General features: G+C 41.1%; 1 protein-coding gene across 1 annotated transcript in view; it reads left to right on the forward strand.

Annotated features, from left to right (window-relative positions):
* The window catches only part of LOC104390867 (chromosome unknown open reading frame, human C10orf76), a 111,712-nt gene that overhangs the window by 56,013 nt on the left and 31,805 nt on the right, over nucleotides 1-23,894 (forward strand). The gene's annotated exons all lie outside the window — the stretch shown is intronic.

The raw sequence follows: 23,894 nt of genomic DNA on the forward strand, positions 1-23,894 counted from the left end.
CAGAAATGCCCCTGTGCTCAGCCGCTTCTCAGCAATCAAAGCCAACCAGATTAAGGTAACTGTGAATTCATCCGTGACAGATATCAGAATCTGATATCTCATGCTGATAAGGATTTAGTTAAAGGATGTTACTCTGGCAAAACTGCCCCAGTGTGCTTCCTCAGCCTGTGCTGCTGTGATCACCTGAAGCAGCTATAAACTGAGAGTTGCTGAGCAAGAGGATTCACCTCCCGTTCATTCCTGCCATCTCTTCCATGGGGAGCAGCCTAAATTGAGCAGCTGCATGTGAAGGAGGAGCCTGGGGACCAGTTTCTGGATAAAACTGTCTAGGCAGGAATAAACCAATAACTAAACCAGTGTGGTTTTGCCTGGATCAGTTCTGGAGCCTGGTTCATTACATACAGAGGTGTGAGTGGTTGTCGGTCTTGTAGAGGATGTGCACACAAGCAGCTTGGCATTAGGGACAACAGAACAGTCTTTCTTAGCAGCATCGACTTGTTACACCAGTTTCAGACTAATAAGCTGCAAAGCGAGTTTTATGTCTGCTGTCATCAGTGGTCACTGGTGTGACTCATTGCAGGGCTCTAAGCACATGTTCTCTTGCTTGTGCTGGTATAGTGTGGGGTGATGTTTACAAATTGTTCTTGCTGTTAAGAGAAATATCAACATAACCATTGCCTACAGCTTTGGTTGGGCTACTGAGTTTGAGACAATACTGCCATGAGCCCAAAAAGGGAGAAATTAGGTGCTACTCAGCAGGGAGGCTGCAGTAGGAGATTGCTGATGCATTGAATGTTTCTTGCTGCACTAGACTCCTGTTTGATAGGATATAAAAGCATGCTTTCAAAGGTGGCTTGTTTTGAGAGTGTCCAAAAGTGGAATGGCCTTAAAAGCTCCCTGGCAGTCCTTTTGCCTGACTTTGCTAGAAGATTTTGAAAGCCCAAATCCTTTTTCATATTGCTGCTTCAGTGATTAATTAGGTCATCACTTTATGTGTTAATTACAGTGACATTTGTTTTCTCATTAGTTGGATTATGGAAAGTTTTTTAATCATTGTGGGCTGGGAGGTAATGCAACCTTTATGGCCGAGGGAAAGATGATTTCAAACACTGCATTTCAATGATGGTTTGGGTACTGTGAAAATACGCTTCTATCCACATTAGAAAATCTAGCTGGTAAGTGCTTTGTGGGCAGGATAAATGCTTTTTATTCTAAACAAACTTGGGATACTGCCCACACTTTGGATGAGGAACTTTAAACTGGATTGTTCCTCCAGAAGGTTGTGTGTTATGTTAATTAATGTAAAGCTCTTGTTGCTGAAGGAGGGATGTGAATATGATATACTTCTATATAATGTCCTTCATGGAGTGCCTCAAAATGCTTAACAGGGGTCATTTAAAGCAGGGCAGTGGACATGAACAAAGGCCAATTGCTTTTACTTATACTTTTTCAGTATTCATTTAATGTCCTCCTTATAATTTGAAATACTGCTTTGGAATCTGAGCTTGACATTAATTTTTAATAGACATTTGAGATGAGCTGACTGAGGCAGACACTCCCTTTTGAACTTGGAGAGCAATAGGTCTGACATATGTTGTTCTTCATTCCTTTATTCATTAGAGTTTGAAAGCTGTGCTTGTTTTGAGGCTAGGCCATGTGCGAGTTCTTGAGCCTTGTTGAGGGAGCAGACTGTGCAGTTCTCACTGGATAGCACCTATTTTCTTTGTTTGGTGACTTGCACCCTCAGCATAAACTTCTGTGAGAAACGAAGAGCCACAAAACTAGGCTGCTGCTCCAAGATCTTATGTTTGACTGGGAAATAAGTTGGATTGCACTAAGGGGGGTTCTTCATAAATTCTCGTCAGTATGAGTGATCTAATACTGGAACAGATTGCTCAAGGAGGTTATGCTATCTCCATCCTCTTGAGTTATTCAGATCTCACCTGGACAAAGCTGTGGGCAAACTGGCCTAACTGGCACTATGCTGGCTATAAAGGTGGACCACATAACCTCCAAAGGTTCTTCCCAACCTAAGCTATTTGGTTTTTTAGAGAGCATTCTCTTCACTGCATGGTCAAATGGTAAAAGAAGCAAGAAAGCTTGTTTTCTTTGAGTGCACTGTGTTGTTTTAACTCGGGGTTCAACCTGGTAAAGATGCTGAGTAGAGGGCACTTACTTAAATCAGTGGGAGCTTGTGGTGCTTGGCATCTATTTTCTGTCTCTGAAAGGTCAGTAAAGGTTAAAAACTAGAGGACTCACAGTATGTCTTGCTGCAGATACCTGGTATTGTCTGTTGTCTGTGAATTTATCAGCAAATTGGATCCTGCTGGTGAGATCCAACTATGCACCTCAGTCATTTGTAAGAAGCAGCTTTCGCAGTGTGATTAATGCTGTGGTTGATGATGGGGACAGAAAGCGCTTCTTTGAATAATACCTATAATGCATATTCCCCTGCGTGTAAGTTTAAAGGAAGTGTATGGTTATGTGAAATTGAGGGCATTTAACAGGCAGTTAATGACAAGTGAAAATGATAGCTCGGGTAGATTAATTGTTAAATTAATGGTGCCTGCACTTGCTGTCATTTTAATGTGGAATCAGTATGATCTTATACAGCAGAAAGGCATCAGGATACTGTGCACTTAGGTTCAGGTCAGAGGAGTTTTTCTCAAGTGTAGCCATGTTTTTGCTATGGTGGATTTCCACCCTCCCCCCCCCCGAAGACCAAAATCTGCATTTTTATTTATTTTGCTTTTATAAGTTTTTCTCCATGGCTTTTTTTGACGTACTATTTACTCATAATCAGTTTAACACAAGTTTTGTTTTAGCTGTGTTTGGAATGAGACCATACCAGCTGAACTTTGTGTGGAACACAGATAATGGATTTTTATTTTTTTCGTTGCACTTTAACTTCAGGACTATTTATGTAATTGTGATGTGGCATGGGGCTACTTTACGTTCGTGCCTTCAATCTGAGTAGAGCATAAGGGGAGTTATCAGGATGGAAGACAACTGAAAGCATCCAGGCATAGGTCTCATCCTCTCATTACTCTGAAGAAATCTGTCTTTTGAATTGGTTCTGAGTGGCAGTGGGGTGTGAAGTCACAGTCAGAAAGTGTATTTTTCTAGTAAGCTTTTTTCACACATGGCCCATAGATTCTCTTGAGTGCATTTTCTGTGATTCCTAGATGAAGCGAAATGTTGCCACATATCTTTTGGTAAAGTTTAATGGTCCCTGTTAAGACTTAGATGCACTGTATGGTTCTTGGGGCCTTTTTTTCGATCTGATAACACTTTTTTATTTTTTAAAGCATTTGCTGCATTTGGGGAGGAATCAGTTTGGGCCCAAGGACACCTAGAGGATGTGAGCTTTGATTGCTCCCAGACTGCTAATCTTCATGATCCAAAAAGTGTACTCAAGCAGAAGAATAAGAATGCCCTCTCCACAGTAATACAGAAAAATACTCAACAGAAATCCTTTCATAGGAAGAGAGGAGGCCTTCAAATGCATCTTCTTGAAGGTTAAGCTCCTGTGGGGCCAGGTACAGACAAAAGCAAGAGGAAGAATGATTTCCTTCCAAAGGATACTTGTTGTGCAGTTTGTCCAATCCAGAAAAGTGAAACCTAGGGGTTAATAATGTAGAGGGGAACACCAGCAAGGTGAAATAGCTTCTGAAGCTAAAGAGAAACTTATGTGAACAAATGAGCAGGAAGTGTCATGAATAAATAAAAGTTGGAAGTGGAAGAATTTCTGACATTAAAAGCACTAAGGGTCTAGGACATTTTTGTGATCCTCTAGAAAAGCAACCTAAATGGATCTAGTTCCACTTAAAATTGGTCAGTGATTGGTCTAGTAACTGAAAATATGAGATGATGGAGAGAGCCAGAGTCCCAGACTTGCACCAGGAGGAACACGGATAAGAGATGTCTGCTGATGTTCTAAATGAGCAAGGTTTGGTTGGTTGTTTTTTAATTCTCTCCACCCCCATCAGTAATGTTATCAGCTCCAAGGCATTATAGAAATGGGTCAGATCAGGTTGCCCAGTGGATTAGGACATGATTCAAACAGTCTAGTAAATGCCACTGTAGTGTTTTCTGATGTGTGAGACTTGTAAAAAAACTTGCAGTTGCTTTTTCTGAGTTATTTCCTTCCTGCATCAATGATTCAGAACCTATTAGTGTTAATAGGCTAGCTGGTTCAGATAGATTGATACCACTCCCCCCTGTCAGTCAGGAATCACTTCTCCACAAAAGGAAGACAGTAAATGTATTCTGTAAAATTCAGGGGCTGGCTAACAAATTGCAGTTTAGAATACATTACAGATGACGAATGTGATCTCCTTAAAAGGAAATCTATTCGTTTGACTTAGTGCTCTTAGGATTAATTGCTTGCCAGATTAAATTGCTCCATAAAATGCATGCTACTTTATTCAATCTCTTGGTGATGAGATTAGCTAGGCCATGCTGGTTCTTTGTATGTTAATTACAATGCTATTTTCTACTTCAATTTAATTATTAAATTGTTTAGCACAGCATGTGTTCTCCTAGCCTCAGGAAAACATGCTTGTATGTTGTTTTTTGACCACTGCTTTATAATGTTACTGCCCTTATCCTAGACCAGAAATATTCTGGGTTCCCTTTACAGAAGTATTACGTGCTGTAGCAGATGCATTCTGAGGCTTCTGTGTTTTCTTTGGTGTGCTGCTGAAACACAGGAGTGGTACTAACCTCACACAGGTTCACCACGTGACAGCCTAGGCCAAGGAATGAGGAATGTCTAAACTGAAGCCATAGAGGCAAATTTCTAGAGTTGCCACCCAAATGTGAATTCTTCTGGGTACTGGAGCTCACTTTTCTGCTTCTGTTGAAAAATCTAAAGCTCACTGAGTGGCAAGTTGTTTCCTTTTTGTCTCACCTGAAAAATCAATGCTCTAGCACTTCAACCTGCTGAAGTTTCAGGGCAAATTTGGAGGTAAGAATCATGTGAGTTTTCCATGCTCTTGGAGGTTTTCTCTGTGCTTGCTGACCATACCCAAGACTTCATATTTTTGAAAACCTACAAATTGGAAACACAAGAAGTTTAACAGCACCAGAATTGTGGTAATGGCCTGAAATTGCTGAAGGATGGCAACAATAAAAAATTAGAGGAAATATTAAGGAAAAGTTATGTTAAGTTTTCATTATAAAGCTTGCCCCAGTCCTTAGGATTTTAGTTCTCCCTTTGTCAGAGTCAGGGACTACGTGGGACACAAAATAACCCTTACCCTTTTGCAACACTAGGCTTGGGATTTACATATATCCTAATGTTCCCCCAGCAACATTACAGTGGCTCCATTGTTAAATTGTTGGTTTTCTTAATTTCTTTTGTTTAATGTTCAGGCTGCTACACCACTCAAGATGAGATATTTAAAATGCACCAACTAAACTGTTAGTTGTGGTGTTTTAAAATAATTCAAGTCTCAGGGTCTAAAGTGGAGCTTCTCTCTTATCCAGCCATAATACCTATTTTTTATTTGCTTCTCAATGTAGTCCTTCTCTCTCCATAAATAGTGTGTTATCTTCTATTGGGATTGATTCCCAAAGACAAGGCAAATTTTTGTATTGATTAACCTGGTCCCTCATTTGCTTTGTATCCAGAGCTTAGAAAATTCAAAAAGGTGTAGCAGAACTAGGAAACTTTCAGAAAGGGGCAGCAGGAGTGACTGAAGGTGTGGAACCAAATGTGTTATGAAGAATATTTATATACATGACAAGTCTTCAGGTTGGGAGAGAGATGGCAGAGAATATAAAAGAATTGGTAAAAAATACTAAATGTTATAGAGAAGATGAAGAGGAGCTACAAGGAGATGGTGCATCAGATCATCAGATAAGCTCAAATCAAGGGATACTTAGTAAAAACTTAGTAAAGCTGTGAAATGCCTAAAGGTGATGTGAATTCAAAGCAATTGTAAACATTAATGGAAGAAAATTCTATCATGGGTTACTCATCATACAGGTAACAATTCTACCTCATGTCATCTTCAACTGCATGTGGTTGGAAGTATGAGTTCTTTCTGGGGCAATATAGTTTTATTCTTGTCTGCTCTTACACTGTTACCTGAGCTCCCACTTGGAGACGCTTTCAAAGCCAGGACACTGAATTGGCCCTTCCTACCTGACTCAGTATGGTAATTTTTAATGTTTACATAAATTTTATTTGTCAGCAACTTCTCAGGAATAAGCTATTTGATTCAAAGCCTTTACGAAGGGTAAGGCAACATGCCAGCATTCCTGTCCCACTGCTTTCAGAATCGAAGGATTACGTTTTACTTACAATCACCCATCTAGGTTATAGACATGGTTTCTTAAATCTGTCAGTACTTTCAAATTGAGAAGGCTGAAATCCCATGGTAGGTATCTGTAAGGATTCATTGTTATGTGGAAGAGTCTCTTAGCTACATTTTGACCTACATCAGCTTTGTCTACAGTAGAGAAGACCTGCCAGCCTTTCTGTGGATTTCTGCTTCTTTTTGTGTGTGCACAAGAAATATTGTCCTTGATAATTTAGAAGAAGGATGTCTGAGAAAGAAGACTACACTTTCCTAAGAGCTGGGGCTCCTGTCTAGCAGACTTTTGCTCTTTTGTGGGAGTGTCAGAGAAGTATGTAATGTTCTTGAGCATTGTTGAAGAGCAGACTGATTAACCATGGAAAAATTTTTCTTCACTCATAATTAGAGTTTAATTGTCTTCAGTGTTCCTTTTTTCTCCAGAAAAAACTCATAGAGAGCTGTCAGAATCAGTAACTCCTAAATCTCATGAAAGTAAAATCCATGCCAGCTGAGCAAGGCATGGTTTTAATTAAGACTAACAGGATATTTTTGTCTTTTTTTTTTTTTTTCCCCTTTCTTGTTAGCTCTAATTCAGATATAACAGTTGGGAAGAAAGGGCTTTGGAAGTTCAGTAGCTTATTGTTTGTCAACTGAAGAAGATTGAGTTGGTGGGACCTTTTAAGACTTAAAAAAAAAGATAAAATAAATGAAAGGCCCTATTTTGTATTTTTCTTTTTGGTTAAGGGGACAAATCCTTTTATTGAGCCCTTGTAAAGCAAGGAGTTGAACAGGGATGTAACCTGTTTTTTCTCTTGCAGGTTCTAAAGGAAGTTCGTGTTAGATAATTTATTGTTCATGCCCTTTTTCCTTCTGGCTACAGCAAATCCCTGTGCACTGCTCTATAAATAGATGTTTAAAAGGTTCTTCTGCCATAATCTCTGAAGACAAACTCTGATTTCAATAAACAGAATAGCCAAACACAACAAACTATCCTCAATTTTCAGTGCACAAGCTAGATGGGTTAGAAAAACAAATGTATCAGGGTAAGAGACCTCTGCTGTAAGTGCCTCCGTATGGAGGTGGAGACGATCTTTCCGTATGGAGATGGAGACGATCTTTCCCTCACTGAGGAACTAAGACTTTGTGGCTCCAGCTGGTTCTCCTGCCCAGGGCTGGTCCTACAGGCAAGTTCTGCCCCCTACCCGCACTGCCTACAACAAGCGCCAACACAGCGGAGGCTGAGAGGTGTCTCCTTTGGAGTGCACTGCTAATCTGACCAAGTGCCAAGCTGCCTTTGTCTCCCATCCGTGTCTTCCCCAGTCCATGGTGCCTGTGACAGGGAAAGCCATCTGTGTTACAGCCTTTTTATGTTGGCTTGGGAAATGAAACGGAGCTATCGTATGGCTTCCAGTCTGATGTTGTGAAGCAGTTTAAGTGATGTATTGCATGCAAAACTAGCCCTGACTGTTCAGCCTCTAAGTGAGCCAGGTGGAGTATTCATTGAAAGGTTGAGTGCCAAGGGTGCCTCTAATTCTTGAATTTCTAAGCAAACATTTCATCTGTGTTACCAGTTATTCAACTGAAAGTTAGCTTGGTGTGGAATGATGCTGCTGTGGAACCCTACTAAGGCCACATCTGCTAAGAGCTTGTATTGATTTGTGTCTTAGTTTATAAAAGCCTTCAATTCTCCTTGTGTAAATGCAATAAATAATGCAGATGTACTAGATGAAATGTACTGTAGGAACATCCCAGAAATAATTTTGGCCTGGGTTGAACTGAGCTAATCTAATAATGATTAAGAGCTTCTTGATAGCTGTGAAGCAAAAAGTATATTGTCTTATTCTAGCTTAATGTCTTAGGCAATGCACTGAGGTAGGAAGATATGCATTTGAAAGCGATAATCAACTTCATAAAACAGGAGCTTTAATGTTAAAATACTTAAATACTTTAAAACTTTGTCTGAAACTAGTTGTAAATCATATGATAATCAACTTCATAAAACAGGAGCTTTACAGTTAAAATACTACAAAACTTTGTCTGAAACTAGTTGTAAATCATATATACACACGCACAGTGGATGTACAGTAAAATCCAGTCCTGTGCCTGTGATTTGTCTGCATAATCCTCACATTTGTATGCCTCTTTGTCAGAAGGACTGCAGTGCTTCAGAAGCTGTATGTATATATACTAAATAAATCATTTTGTCTGCTCATAACATAACGGCCTTTTTGTGCCAGCAACATTGCAGAATGCATTTTAGTAGGGGACATTGATGAATAATTTGTCCTTTTGAGATTCCATGGGCTTTAGGACACCAAAATGTGTTTCAGGTTGGACTAGGTCCAGATCTTTATAACTCCTTGGCAGTCTTGGAGAAAGTATATGGGCGTTTTGGAGGTGACCTGTTTTTAGAAATTCAATTTAATTTTTGCTCTGTTTTACACCAGTTATGTCTAAAGCAAAAAAGGGATGTGGTATTTGTGAGATTGCTGCTTTCTTTTTTCCTTGTGCCATTAGAAATATCCAGCATGTCAAGGCTGTGGAAAGAGGACAAATTTTCTTCGAAGTGCTCTGTGGTCATGGCAGCTTGGGTTCTTCTCTGCACTGGAGAGATCTTCTGAGGGATGGTAGTTCCTGCAGAGGGGAAAAAATGTATTTGTATGCTCATAAATTCCTTCTAATCAATGTTTCCCTGGCAGTTACTTGATGTTAATCACCACAGTTGCAGGATGAGGGATGTGTTTACATGCTATTAGCATTGTTAATTGAGAGGAAACATGGATGCAGCCTATTTTAAGAGCTGAGTCTTGTCTTCCTGTCACTTTTCTGCACTTGATGGCCCCAAAACTGCTGATGTGATCAAACAGCACATTGCAGACTACAGTTGTAAGACAGTTTCAGAATTCACTAGTTCTGCTTCAAGTAGCTTTGCATCAAGCACTTTGTCTTGTTTAAATCAGACAAACCATATAAACCAGGTTGCCCAATGGGCATTGAGAGTTTTTAGGAATTTACAATCATAGATCAGTGTTTCTTACCAAAGGAACTCCAGGTGTCCAAGGAGCTTGGAGAGCTTTTGAACATCAGTGCAGGCAGAGACTTCAGAAGTCATTGAGATTAGTGCTGGTCAGACTTGGTTTTAAGTATTTCTTGTTCATTCTCCAAGTATTTTTGGTTCACATGCAATACATTGTAGCTCATATAAATATACTAACTTGTGACAGTAGAGACAAGAGATATTGAAGAACTTTTGTATGTAAGTTTTATAGCAGATATTACTGAAGTTGTATAGACATGTGAAACTCAGTGTTTCTTTAGGAGCTAGCCATGTGCATCAAGAACAGTGCTGCAGATTCTAAGAGTAAGTGGTGTGACAAAGCACTTGTCATGGAGCATCCCCAGAAGGCAAGGATGTCGAGAGTGCACTTCCTTAGGTGACAGGTATGAAAATTGTACCATATGGTATAAATTTTTGAGTGATCAGAAAAGACTTGAGAATTTCTGATAAAATTCACATGTTATTTGAAGGCTGGCAGAAGGTTAAATCATGAAGTAGATGAGGCAGTATGATCCGAATTACTTTTTAACCTGTCAGGCAGAGCAGTTCATGAAAAAGCAACTGCCAGTTTGCAGAAGGGGGCTGTATCTTTAAAAGCAGTGACTCAAGAAGCATTGACTGGCAGCTTTACTCTAGGTCTGCTGTGAAATGTTCAGCTAAAAATGTTTATTTTGACCCTTGAAATATTAGCAGGAGCAGGAAAGTGATTTTACGATCATAGATATTTTGCAATTTTGTCTGTTTCAAGAAGTATATTGAAAAGCTAGAGACAGGACAGAGAAGCCTCCATTATGAGAAGCTAGTAAAAATGCTTTCAAGATTTCAGTATCTTTTGCTCTTTAAAACCAAACCTGAGGTATGCTTTTTGGAGTGTTCAAGCATCTTTGAGAAGAGAAAGTGCCAAAGCAGAAAAAGGACTGTAAGGCTAGACAGTGAAACCAAATTGAAACTGCAAATGAGGTACCCGATTTCTAGTAGGCAGTTAACCATTGTAGGAAATTACAGAAGTGATCGGTTTTCTTCCCTTGTTCGTATCTGAGCAGGATACTGTTGTGAAAGATGCTCTAGCTAGCTGCTGACATGAGACCACGTAGTGCAAGGATAATGTTGAAAAATGCACCAGCCTGTGATATACAGAAGTTCAGATAAGCTAATCCACTGACTTCTAGTTTCATGAATCATTTAAAGACAGGATCAGATATCTCATTTTGCATATAAAACTTAAGGAATTAACCCAGGTTTCCTGTGCTTCAGACACATTTTTTGCATTGAGAGAATTATCCTTCTGTGCATCAGCCTTAGACCTACTGAAATTTATCCATGCAGCAATTAAACAGAAAGGCTGTCCTGAGATGTAATTTTAGGACTGTTGCCCTTGTGATCACAGGACAGAGGTGAGATTCAAGATGATGTCAATTAACTGCAAGATTTTAATTTTTCTGCAGTTTGCAGTCACCCTGATGGCTATGCTCAGGGAGTCTAGGCCAGGATGGAGGAGTTGTGCTGCAAGAAGTATGGAGAAATTGTTCACTAGCTTGACCTCCCCCTAAAACTATCATGTCTGTAATTTATTTGTTCATATGGGAGTAGGGATTTTTCCCATCGGTTTTCAGAATGTCCAGAGTTTTATACTAAGTTGTAATAAATAACAAAATAAAGCTAGAGTGCCTCCGAGTCTATTTTTAAAGTCTATTTCTTATATAAATATATAAAAAAAGAGTTTTTTCTGAATGGGTTTTGCTCAGCCTTCTGTGTTTAGTTGTGTAGTTAATGTACAGGAGCAGTAAATCATGCAGGGAGTTGTCATCAAACCCAGAGGAGGGATTAATATGCTGTTGTTTCCAAGAGTCTTTCTCTTCTCCAAAGTGTATACATATGGCTTAAGTGTATTGTAGTGTTGGTGTTCTTTAAACATTGATCTTGAGGGTGCTTGAATCTTTTGGTCAGGATGCCAAGACACCCTTTGACACAAGAGATCCTGTTTCAATGTCTGCAGCTCACCTGCCTAAGAGGCCTCCATCTCCATGTCTGCAGGCACAACTGGTGCTTCCTATAGCAGCACTTTACGAATAGAGATAGGGCAGGAGTTGAATCTTAATGATGCCCAGGGAAAGTAAATTTTGTCAAATCCTAACTCCTGCTAGAGCTGGGAAAGAACATGACCTTTAGAAGCTAACTGGCTGTGGTTTCCCTGAAATGGCTAAAAACAGAAGTGATGGTATGATTGATTGTATGTTAAACCATTCAAGGAATAGGAAAGGCAGTCAATACTGGAGGTGGGATCTAAAAGCCCAGAATAGCCTGGTTTTGGAACTTTCATTAGCTGCCCCAGCATGTAACTGCAGAGAATCTATAGAAGCTACAGGTCTGTTTTTGCTCATTTCATACCTCCTCTTCTGCCTGTTGAATAACAGCAGAGGTGTTTTGGGGCAGTAAGTCACTGAGGTTTGTTGACACTCAAGTTTGCCATTGCTATTCAGGACGTTAAGCACACTGTTTACTCCTGCTCTCCTGTGCCATTTGGGTTGAGGTTAGAGGTTCTTTGTTTCTCTGCTGGCTCTCCCTGTTCATCACTATGCAGAGTGAAACCTTAGATGTTGTCTGAATATTAATTTTTCAGGCTTTCTGAAAACTGTAGGAGGTAAAGGTCAAGGAAGGTCCATTGGCTTCTGTTAAGGCAGAATGGCAACCGTGCTGAGCAATGAGCAGGTATGCCAGCCTGGGATAATATGTGCCAAACTGGGTCCTTCTGTCAGCACCTCTGGCCTTCTGCCAGGGGCCTTTGGCCACATTTGTCTTGTGGTCGCTTTTTGTACAGAGCAGTTGTGCATCTCTTCTGAACACAGAGGTGCTGCATCTGAAGGTTTAAAGATCTTGTGTTGAGCTTCATGCTCTGTGGCAAGAGGAGCCCTGCTAGAAAGGGGAGGTGAAGGAGTCCTGAGTGCCTGGTGGTCTGCTGCATGTAAACATGCATGGTTCAACAAAATACTGTCTGCTGGAGCCAGTGAGTTTGTTTTAGAGCCTGGAAGAGAGTAGGATTTTATTTTTTTCCAGTGGAAGGCTGAAATGAAAAGACTTCGCAATATTTGTCAATTTTTGTTTTGAAATATCCTCATCTAGATTTTTTTCAGCTGTTGGATGCTTTCAACATAAACATTTTACTTGGTACAATTTTTCCCTCAAATTTTGCATGTCAAAGTTGGATTGGAATCTTAAATTTTGTCCAAAGTTTTAGATGACATTAAGGAGAAATATAGATTTTTTTTTTTCTAACGGAGAGGTTCAAGATCTTATGGTTTCATTCAGAACTGAAAAAAAAAAAAGCCAGATTTCTAAATTTTTAAATCCTTTATAGGAAAGGGAAATTAACCTTCGTTCTAATTTTGATAATCTTTCTTGTGGCGCTATCCCAGTGTGGCTGTGGCAGAGCTGGCACTGTGAAGCCAAATATAGATCTGCCCTTTAGGTAGTGTTCAGGTTTCTTTCTGTTTTTCCTTTTTGTGGTGTTTTTGGGTGTTTTTTGGTTTTTTTTTGCTTAGAGAGAGGTTTGTGCAGTTTTTCTCTCTTATTGTTTAGTAAGCCTGTTGCCAAGCCTTGGCACTGTCAAACTGATGTCATTCCTCATTAACATCAAATGCCACAGCCAATATCACTTTTTCTGTGTTGCTCAGCTAGCACATGTTGGCTGTTAAAGCAGCAATTAATCCCTTTGATACTGAATGGGTTCAGTAATCATCCGACCTGTTATTTAAAGTAATAATCAAAGTTCTCTAATGACATACATGGTTTAATTCCTTTAGGAATCTTGCAACAGACAAGGAAATTTTTCCATGCAAGCTAGCTCAGGCATCACTGGGGAGCTGGTGGTGAAGAATACTTTTTAAATATAGCCAGGAAAATGATGACTTCAGCAAGTGCAGTGTGAGTGAAAGGAAAACAGGGCTTGGTAGGTGAACAGTAAGCAGCCTGATTGCTTTATATTGCACTAACAGGTTTTCTGCACAAGTTTGACTAGTATTTTTAGAGCAAGATTTTGTAGTGTTTCGTATGGCAATAAATGCTCTATCAGTTTGGTTGGAGCAGTGTTTAATACGGGTTTAATTCTCAGAAATTTCTAAGTGTGTGCCTATCAATATTAAGTTATTATGCACATATGCAGAATGAATGCTTAGCCAAGGTAATAGAAGCAATACACATTTTTTTTCCACTTTAAATGAAGGGGAATCTGCAGTAGCACTCACAGAAATAGACAGCAATTATTGGCAGTTTAAAACTTTGTAATAGTGACCTGTATATGTGCTGGATGTCTTTAAGATATGCCTGTTCTTCCATGTTTCCCAAAGTGCTTAAATTGAGCAGCTTTCCCTTCATAGCGTAGGGCAATGCTGGTATCTCAAGCATTAGAAATGAGATGCTGAGGTGATATTGCTAATGCTGCTTCACAGGCAATAACAGGAGAAAGATCCTGGCCCCTTCAGTGCAGACACAAGTGGTGAGGTGGGGCAGGAATAAGAATCAGCTGCTGCAGCAAGTGGACTAGGAAAGAAATGTTGCCTTTGGTCTTTGAATGGAAGAACTGAAAGGAACAAGTACATAGTCAGCACTGCATTTTTTGCCAGTGCAAGTATAATAGTAAAACAAGAATTCAAGATTTCAACAGCCTTGCAATGCTCAGAATACTTTGGTGTTTGCTAGCGCAATTCTGAATCCCAGAGTTTATAGGAATTAATACAACCAAGTGTGGTGATTTCCTTTTTGGTTAGTTGTTTAGGAAATAGGAAGAGCACATCTGACTCTTTACATCAGGTTTGCTTGTTTTTTTCCTGCATTTTCACTTGATTGTGTGTAACAGTTTTTAATGTTTTGGCTGCTGAACTCAAAATTGTATGGTGTCCCCCATTTGCTGGGTGGTGACAAACTTTGTCAGTGACAACTAAATACATGGATGCTTTGTGTTTAAAAAACAAAAGAAAGGGAGGTGACAAAACAGTCTGTGTTGCTTAACTCTGAGGCTGGACCAAGGACTGGAAGGTTTAATTGGGAGTGCTGTTTTAGGAATTCTTGCAACTTAAACTTCACAAAGAAACTAACTTGAACTCCTGTTTTGTATCACATGTAACTGATAAAAAACACGTGGCTTTTTTTTGCATTATGATTTTGTAAGAGCCTTGAAAAATACTTTAAAAGCATAAAAGACATCTGTAACAGAACACTGTAGGAGTTGGGCTTTTTCTTTGGCTTGCTTAGTAGGAAAGCATCAGCATTTAACTTTGAAATGTTTGGTGCTCCACTGTTTCTTAGACTGGAGAACCATACTTGACTTTTGAAAGAGAAAATGCACTTCACTGGCCTTGCCCTCAGTAACTCCCATACAAAGAATGGAGCAGAAAAAATAAATGTAGGTATAAATTACAAAACCAAAGCTTTGAGGGAGAGGTGAAGCACAGGTATGATGGTGGGTGAGAGGGGAGTATGGGTATTTGAGAATAAAATTTTCTCCTCCTCTGTGCGACTTGAGAAAATCTGTCTCCAAACATCTGTCCTTCAGTGGCCAATTCAGCTGAATGGGTTTTGTCAACATCTGACTGAAATTTGGTGTGAAAAATAAAAGTAAAGACAAAAAAACCTCCTCCACAGTGTAAAAGTAATTCTCAAAACCCTTGGCAAGTGATTTAAAAGATGCCATTTGTCTGTTGATCTCTGATGAGTTGACCCCCAGTTCTCCTTTTGTCCTCACTGTTGTGTGATGAACTATGAGTGTATGCACACAGGCTGGCTCAAAGGACAGCATTGTACTCTGCAGGCACAATGGATTTAATATCCATCCACTGTGGGTAACTCAGCTGATAACTTTCTGTTATCAGTAAATCACTTGCTTCTGATCATACTGAGAGTAGAGATCTCAATAGAGAGTAGATACTTGTGACATCTGCAGATGCTGGGATGGAGTGAGCTTGGCTTTCTGGGAAGCAGGTCTGGTTAAGGGAATTAAACAGGAAAGAAGATGGATACACGTGAAATACAGTAAAGGAGTTATATATCTACGATGAGATGAAGCTCTCCAGTGGTCCATAAACTAGGCACCCTGTCCCAGGAAAACAGACTCCTAATGAACTACAGATACTCCAGCGCCTCAGACATGAAATAAATGTCATAACAAGAGTACCATTTATTCAGCTACAATGCTGTTTGGCTTGCAGCTTTCCTTGGCATTGAAAACCAGCTTCACCTTGCTCCAAATGTGTGTGATGACATCTTTATTGAGGACATGGTATTACTTAGAGTGTATGAGGGATTGTTATCAGAGGCACAGAATTTTTACAGTTGAAAAGACCTCTAAGATAAGAGTCCAACCATTCACCCAGAATGGAAAACAAACAAAACCACCTGCACCCCCCAAACTACCCACCAAACAAACAACAACACAATACCCACCATGCCCAATAGAGTATGTCCTGAACTGCCACATATACCTGTTTAATACCTCCAGAGATGGTGACCACCTTCCATGCTTTAACTCCTGGTCTGGGATTTTGGAAGGCAGGATGTTGCTTCCATCAAGCATTTCTCAACAAATGTATTTCTCTTTTGAAACTGTGTGATGAGAAAATATTGTGAGGTTTGCAGCACCTTGCATTTTCAAAGGATTGGACTGCTGGTAGCTGTTAGTATCTGAAAAATTAAGACTCTGAACTCTGTTAAGATTCACATGGCTGTACAGGTACAGCTGCAACTGACACTTGGTATGATTAAGTTAATTAAATATCATTGTGGGACTCAATTTCATTTCTCTTGCGAAACAAGTTTGATTGTAGTTGATTCTTGCTTCTGCAGTGTTCCTTTCCCCCCTCTCTCTTAGTGTTGTTTAACATCCAACTACTTCATGACTAGATGTTACTGTTCTAACCCTTTACTTGCTCAATCCAGGCAAATGCTGATGTTTCTGTGCCTTCTTTTCCCTCTGGAACTTTTGTCACAGGCACAGGTTTTACTGTGAGTCTGTAGAAAGAGGTGGTGTTATGTGACCTATGGAGAGACTGTCTTGCTGACACAGCCTGCAAACGGCGTGTTCAGGTCCTCATACATTACTTGCTGGCTCACACCTGACAAAATGAGGTAATAAGAACCATTTCCACCCACTCCAGATATTAGAGGGTTGATGGCAAATGTTTGCTAAGTTAATTAGAGTAGCAGCCATACTCATTGCCTTTCACAGAGAACTTTAAAAGGTCCCAGTGGGATAGTTTATAAACTTTTTAGATTTCACTCTTTGCTTGGTATGTTTGGAATCTGGGGTGTGCAGTCCGTATGGCATTCTGCACTAAATGCGCCTTCTAAAAGCATCCATTAAGAAACCTAAGGAGGGCTTCTCATTTTAGAAGTTGGATGAAATTTCTAAATTGGTAGAACAGCTCTGGAAGCATTGGCATTGTCCCTATAATCCTGTATGCTGGCATTACCATGATCAGCTCTCACATCTTGATCGTGCTAGACTGAGTTTCAGGTTCAAGTGCCTATCAGCCCAGGCGCACAGGGAAGACACATCTGTGACATTCTTATATTCTGTTAAAAAATACCAGTTCTGTTTGTAGTTGCAGGTGAACAGGTTACCTGCTGTTCTCTGGAATTGAGGTGTGATGGAGGGTTGGCTTTTTAATGCTTTTATTTTGGTAAAAGTAAACTGTCATCATGCTCTCACCATTAGTAGCCAGCTGTTTCAGATCAATAAAATGTGTCATCTGAGCTCACCTATATTGCATGATTGAGATGAGAAATTTATTACTGTCAAGTCATAGCTTTGTTGTAGAACAGTCACTGACAGATCAGCAGAAGAGCAAGAGCACAGATCAGGTCGGTGCCCTGTGCTTTGATAGATATTTTTACTCCCAATATCCAGACAATATTTTATACTTTGTCATTCATATCAGTTAAACTAGCAGTGTCATTGGTTATGCATACTTAAGAAATTTAATGCCTGCTTATTGAGAAAAGGGAACAGAATTGCATCTAGATGAGTTTCCAGTGATACACTGGCCACATGAATATGTGTGAGTGGGTGAGTTCCCTGATTTGTAGTGTCCAGTGAGGTTTTGCAACTGTCCCAAAGAGTTACATGCATACGCATGAGGACTTCCTTAGTTAAGAAGCCAAGTAGGAGGCCTTTTGGTACAAAGGTGTAGATATTTGGTTTCCTTGGCTTAAAGGTATGGAGATGAACTGTAAGAAGAGAAAACTGGCATATTCTGCAAGCCATGATATTGTCAGGTCAGTATCCAACAAACAGGGAAGTGGAAAGATGCACTGTGGAGCTGCATGGTGGGTCAGAAAACACATGCTCTGCTTCTGCCCTTGCAGGATGGGTCTTGGCAAAACAGTGCCAGGAGTTGCAAGCAACTTACTTACTGTAGCAGTGTTGACTTGGATGTTGCTGGTGACCTGTAAAGCAGAAGCTTTTGACTAAAATATTATCTTGTCTTGGATTCTCCCCTGCAGTTTAGCATTGTGTCTGGAAGATGCCTTCCCCCGTGAGTTGTGGACTTTCAGCTTAATGTCACTACTCGTTAAAGTGTAGGAGCAGAAGAAATTTAAAAGACTGGAATTAAACCACAGTGGATGGAACAATTTAGTGCACCATTCCAGGGGGTTTGCTTGCTTTTATTTGATGCACACAGCTTAGGCATGGCAGGGATGTGTACTTTATAGCAATGCCTCATAGACTTGTGCTAAAATAACCTAAACCCTCTCACCTCCTGCCAGGTGGGGCTGTACATACGGAGTAACTCAATCTAATTGTTGCAGGCACTAAACAGATGGGGTTTTATTGTCTTGAGTGCTGGGACTGTGTAAGAGAGGAATGCCAGCAGGATCTTTGCCCCAAACAGCAGCTTGCTGAGGCATGGCTTGCTGCAGGAAGGCTGGCTTGTGACTGGCAGTTTTGCACAGGTCTCCAGCAACCGTGATTGTGCTGGCATGAACGGGGGACGAGGGTAGGTGGTTTATGTTCATTTTGGTATCTGTTTTATGTGTAATTTACTTGCTGCCCGTGCTTGAGCAGTTTCCAAAATCTCTCATAGTAAAACATTCTGAGCTTTTTTTCACCTTGTTGTTTTAAAACACTTTCTGAAGGTGATTATTCTTATTCCCATTCTGTAAAGGGAGAAGCTGAGGCACGTGAGAGACAGGGAGTTGCTGTAGCAAGTGGAAGAGAAGCTGGTCACTTAAGCTGGTCCCTCTTCCTGAACAATAACCACTACTGTATCTCAGGTCTCCCTTTAGCAGTAAAGCAGCTTTATAAAGCAGGGTGTGATAAAAAACCAACTATGCCCTTTCCTGCCTGTTCCCAGCCTTCATTATGGTACTACAAGTTTAGTGCACACTGGAGTATTTCTCCATCTCAGAGGGAAAGTGGACTGTCCACCTTTGCCATGTGTCCAGCTTAATTGGATGAAGACAGAACTGTGCTCACTGCTGCCCAGAGCACTTCCAAGAGCATTCCATTGAGAGAGATGAATGTGTGTAGTGAGTCACCCTTGATTTCCTGTGAAGGGTTAAATACCAGCCAAGTGCTGCTGTAGCACAATGTAGGAGGAAGTGAGCTTGCTGCTTTTATTGTACAAGGAATGTGTGGGTATCTACAAGAATGTTTTATGCCAGGCACTGCATACTGGACCTGTAAAGTAGGTGCAAAGACCAGGTTCATGCAGTGAATGATGGCTCAGCATTCCTAGCTCTATAATAAGCTTTGCAACCTTTCCCTTTTTCCCTTAGCCTACTTTCACCACCTCCAGAGTGCTCAATTTGACTGCTCAGGACACAAGGACAGTGTTGTCTTATGGGACTCTCTCAAGCAGGAGAGGGTATTAGACAGCTCATCTGCAATAACTAGATGAGGAGAGTTTGAAGGTCAAAGAAAACGTGCTGAAGCAGTGCTGCCCACCTGAGCATAGTGATTTTGCTTTCCCTGCACATTGGACCCAGACCAGCTTCACGTGAGGTTAAGTCGAGCAGGGTGGTGTTCCTTGCATTGGTGGGTAAACATGGGCTGGAAGATGCTAGGAATTAAGGGACTGGTAGCGTAGTATGGCTGATGTATTTTGCTACTCACGTTTGATGTTACAGCTAGTGGCAAATTAAATTGAGGAATCAATTAAATCTTTTCTTCCTGTGCATGCCATATTGGTTTTCACAGGAGCTCTTTCCTGTCGGTGTAATCTGTATCTTCAGAAGGTGTTTTACCCCAAGCTTCTCTGAGGGGCAGCACTGATTATTTCTATTAATCAAGGAGTAACTCCAGGCAGTTTTAAAAGACTTCATCGAAACAGTTTTTTAAATGTTACTTGCTGACTAGAGAGCTACTGCAGCCACTGCAGAAACAATGCCTGTTACTGTGAAGATGGTGAGGGGAAGAATGCAATTCACCTTCTCTCACCATAGCTCAAGGTGACAGCAGCACTAGGATGTTCCCATTTTGGGGAAAAAAACCCCACCTCTTAGGGCGCATGTGGAGATTCCCTCAATTTTCACCTCCAGCCCATATATTTTTGAGGGAGAAAGGACTAATAACAGTCACTTCCAGACTGGCTGATTGTTGCAATGTCAAGAACAGTCAAAGTATAAACTTTCCGTTAGTCAGGGAATGTCTGGGGATCAGTTGCTTTTGCTCTGATCATCTGTTCTGCAGGCTCTTCACCTCTGCTTTTCTTAATCCTATCTCCCCTTATGACTCCTTTTTCCAGCCTATTTCCTTCAGCATTCCTTTTCTGGATTTCTTTATTTCTTTTTGTTAGTTGGTTTTGTTTTGTTTTTTTTTTTTGTTTTTGGTTTTTTTTCTTGTCCTTGGTTTATCTCTAACTGAAGTCTTTCATAACACTCAGTAAGTAAAGGTACTGCTATATTTTCTGTTACCACAGTTTTCTGAGCTGTCCCTGTTCTCTTGCATTTGAGATGATTAGCTCTCTGAGACACAGGCTTTCCACCCTCTGTACCATACCTGTTGCAGTGGGACCTGCTTTTACTGTCTAGTAACATGATAAATACAGCTAGTGCAAATAAATTATTAATTGGCACTTAAGTTCCTGAATCAGGGTGGGAGGCTTTATATTTTTCCTTCAATCATTCCCTTCTTATCAGATATAAATACATGCAATAAATATGCAATAAATGCATAAATACATGGTTGTTCATATTGAAGAAAGTACAGGTTCATTTATCTGTCTCTCTACATGGCTTCTGGCATCATGGTGTCTAGCTCTCTGAAGTGCTGCTTGAAGAAGTGATGGGAGATGTGGGTTTTTCTGGGAGCACTGGCATGGCTAGTGTGTAAATGACTGACTTGGGAGGTCAAGGAACAAAGAACTGGAGATGGTGTTCTGCCTTAGAGTACTAAGCATTAACCTCAAGACAAGACACTGGGAACCAGTTTTAAAATTCCTGAACCATTGATTTGCCTTCTGCCTGTTCAGCATCCTCCCCCTGTCCAGTGACAGTCTCATCTCTTGCCAGTTGACTGCTGAACTGTGGATTTGTCAGAGGAGACACTGTTGCTAAAGTGACCTATCTCCAGATGTGTCTCAGTCTCTGGAGAATTGTGTCCCAAAGGTGCTCTGAAATTTGTATGACAAAAATACAAAATACTACACAGCCCCACTGAGGGACTTTGTAGAGTGGAAATCTGTAAGCACATACGCTAACAAAGGTTGGTTGAGGAACTGCAGAGTTTTATCTTTAAGTCTGACATTTCACTATTTCCTTGCTTTACAAGTGCATTGAAGGTGCTAGTGCTTTGTGAATACCAAATACAAGGTTGGTTAGGGTTTTTTGTTCTTGTTGGGTTTTTTTGACTGATCATTATTAAGATCTCAGTAAAGCACAGTTTATCACAAATCTTTTCCAAGCACTTTAACCACTACCTTCCCTAAAGGGGAAGCTGACATCTCAATAACCAGGGCAGTCACAGTGTAAAAATAAAATATTGCCAAGGTTTAGCTGTTACATGCTGGTGTGTGAACTAATGATGGCAAAGTGCTTGTTCTAGTGTCCGTAAGGAGCAGACTGTGCTTAAAAGCTTCTGTCCCCTTTTGTCTCCTGGAACAAATGCCGGTGGAGTGGCAGCTTTGCGAAGTGAAATTCCAGAAGTTGCTCAGTAGCCCAGGAGACCAGTTGCCTAAAAGTATACTCCAGAGACAAGATGGATTTTGAGAGATGGAAGAATAGTGGAAGCATATCAGAGTGTCTTACAGAGAAAGTTGCTGCTATTGCACAGCAGCTTGGGCTGGGTAGGGATGGATTTTCTTGTAGCAGATGTGTGAGGAGAAGCTGTGCCATGTGCAGAGCCTGGCCTTGAGTAGCATATGCTGGGCAGTAAGAACTTGACTGCACAAAGGCAGGATTGAATCCAAGCTCTTCACGCTCCTCTTTCCCAGGCTGCCTGCAGTTTCAGGAAAGCAGCTCTGCAGAAAATCAGGTTGAGAAATAATTTTTGGTAGTGAAAGAACTCTCTTAAATTAAATGGCTGTACTTCATCTAGTCACTGAGCAGTTATGTATTTGCCTTTAGGGAAATGAGGAAGGAGACTTGAATTCTTTCTCTTCCCTTAATGTCTGTTGATTCTTACTGCAGTGCCAGCTGGTTGCTGGTTTTCCTTTCCCTGGGTGAATCTCAGCTGCAATTGCAGGTGCCGCTCCACTAGCTCAGATCCGAGCAGGGACTTGTGAGCAGGAGGCCCATGTTGAAGAGCTTCACAGCAGTGGATACAAATGAATGCTAAATCTGTTCCCTAGTAAATGTTGAACCATGTGAGTGCAGTGAACCCCTCTGAGCTGCCAAACCTTCTGTCAAGCCAGAAGTTAAGTTGTTACAAGTCTGTGTTCCCTTTATCTTTCAATAGCTTGTAGTGTGTCCTGTAGGAGTGTAAATATGACTCCAGCCAGGCATGAAACATGCAACTTAAAAGCCACAGTGTTTGAGAGGCTGGGTAATGGAAGGTGTGATTGTGACTCACAGGAGCTGCTACTCTGGTCAGGTTGAAATGGGAAGAGTTTGGGCACGTCTATTTGCTTGCTTGCCCTCCTCCTGAGGGGTGCAGGCGGCCTGGAAGGGGCTGGGCTGAATTCCCTTTACTGATGTAACTGCTGGTGAGGCTGCAGAACCCTCCTTGTGCTAAGTATGCACTGATTCTGTAGAAGCAGCCACTGGAGTGACTGCCCCTGTGCATGGACTCCATCTGATGTGTTGATGAGGTGTGTAGCGGGAAATGTTGCAGGAAACCTGCAGATTGTTTGGGTTTGTTGGTGTTTTCTAGTCGTCTTTTATTCCCCCCATCCCTGTCTCCCACACTGTTTATCTGTGTATTCAAAGAAGTAAGGATGCTTCCAGGAGGCTTTTCTTTCCACAAGCTCTGATTTGCACTACTGAATATCACTTATTCCTGGACTCAGGCACAAGCTCTTAGCTGTTATAAAATCTGGAGAAAGTAACTGAAGACCTTTCTGCAGGCGGTGTGGAGAGGAGGAAACTCACTGGAGAGCTGCAGAAAGAGCTGGAGTGAATTTTTGAGCTGATGAATATGAGAGTGAAAGCCCTGACTGCTGCTGTGCTGCAATTTGGCCAAGCAAGTGTTCTCCAGGCACTGTCGGTGCACATCTGTGCTGAGCACTGACATGAGCTGTTCCCATCATGAGCATTTACCTTGGCAGTGGGTCTCATGAGTAATAAATATCCCAACTAGACCAGTTGCAAGCCCTATCCTAGGGAGACTTTACTGTCTTGGTATTTGTCTTCTCAGCTGCACCTGACAAGCAGAGGAGAGGCTGAGGAAATACTCCTGCTGCAGTTCAATTTTATTTTTTCCCCCCAGTTATTCTACTTTCAGTTTTAGGTTTCTCATACCTGCCTCTAGATTCACCTAGAAGGGAAGGGGGAGTATGTTGGTGTAAACTGTAGGAGAAAAGAGACGAAGAAGTAGGAGTGATGAGTGTTTCTGGCATGTTTGGGACACTGCCATAACTTATCTCTAACGATCTGAATTGGGGCTGAGGACTGAAGTAATTATGAGAAGAAGTCGAAGTCATGGCTACAGTGATGGATGACTACAAGTAAAAGCCAACTACAACATTTTAAACATAGTGGAGGTCCAAAGCAATAAGCCATTAGCTTCAACGCATTAGGAAACAAGGTTGGATAGAGCAAAATGTCAGGTGATACCAATTTTGGAAGGGATGAGGAGGTGCAGTTTCTGAGTAGGATGGGGCAGTGATGGCCAGGTTCAAGGTGCCTCCCCTGGAACACTCATTTGCAGTCTGTTCCCAGCAAGGCAGTGAGCACAGCCCTGTGTCTGCTGGGACAGATGCACTGACACATCGAGCAGTACCTGTGCTTGCAATTCCAGTGAACTTGAGACTGCATCTGCATTGGCCCTGCAGCAGGGAGGGTGCCTGGGGCAGAGCAAGTCCTACAGTGTGGTCAGGGAGGAACTACTTCTTGCAGGACTGTGTGGATCCATGTGCACTGACTGTGGCTGGCAAGGAATTCCT

The sequence above is a fragment of the Chaetura pelagica genome, unplaced genomic scaffold (genome assembly GCF_000747805.2).
Source record: "Chaetura pelagica isolate M959 unplaced genomic scaffold, ChaPel_1.0 scaffold436, whole genome shotgun sequence".
NCBI classification, from domain to species: Eukaryota; Metazoa; Chordata; class Aves; order Apodiformes; family Apodidae; genus Chaetura; species Chaetura pelagica.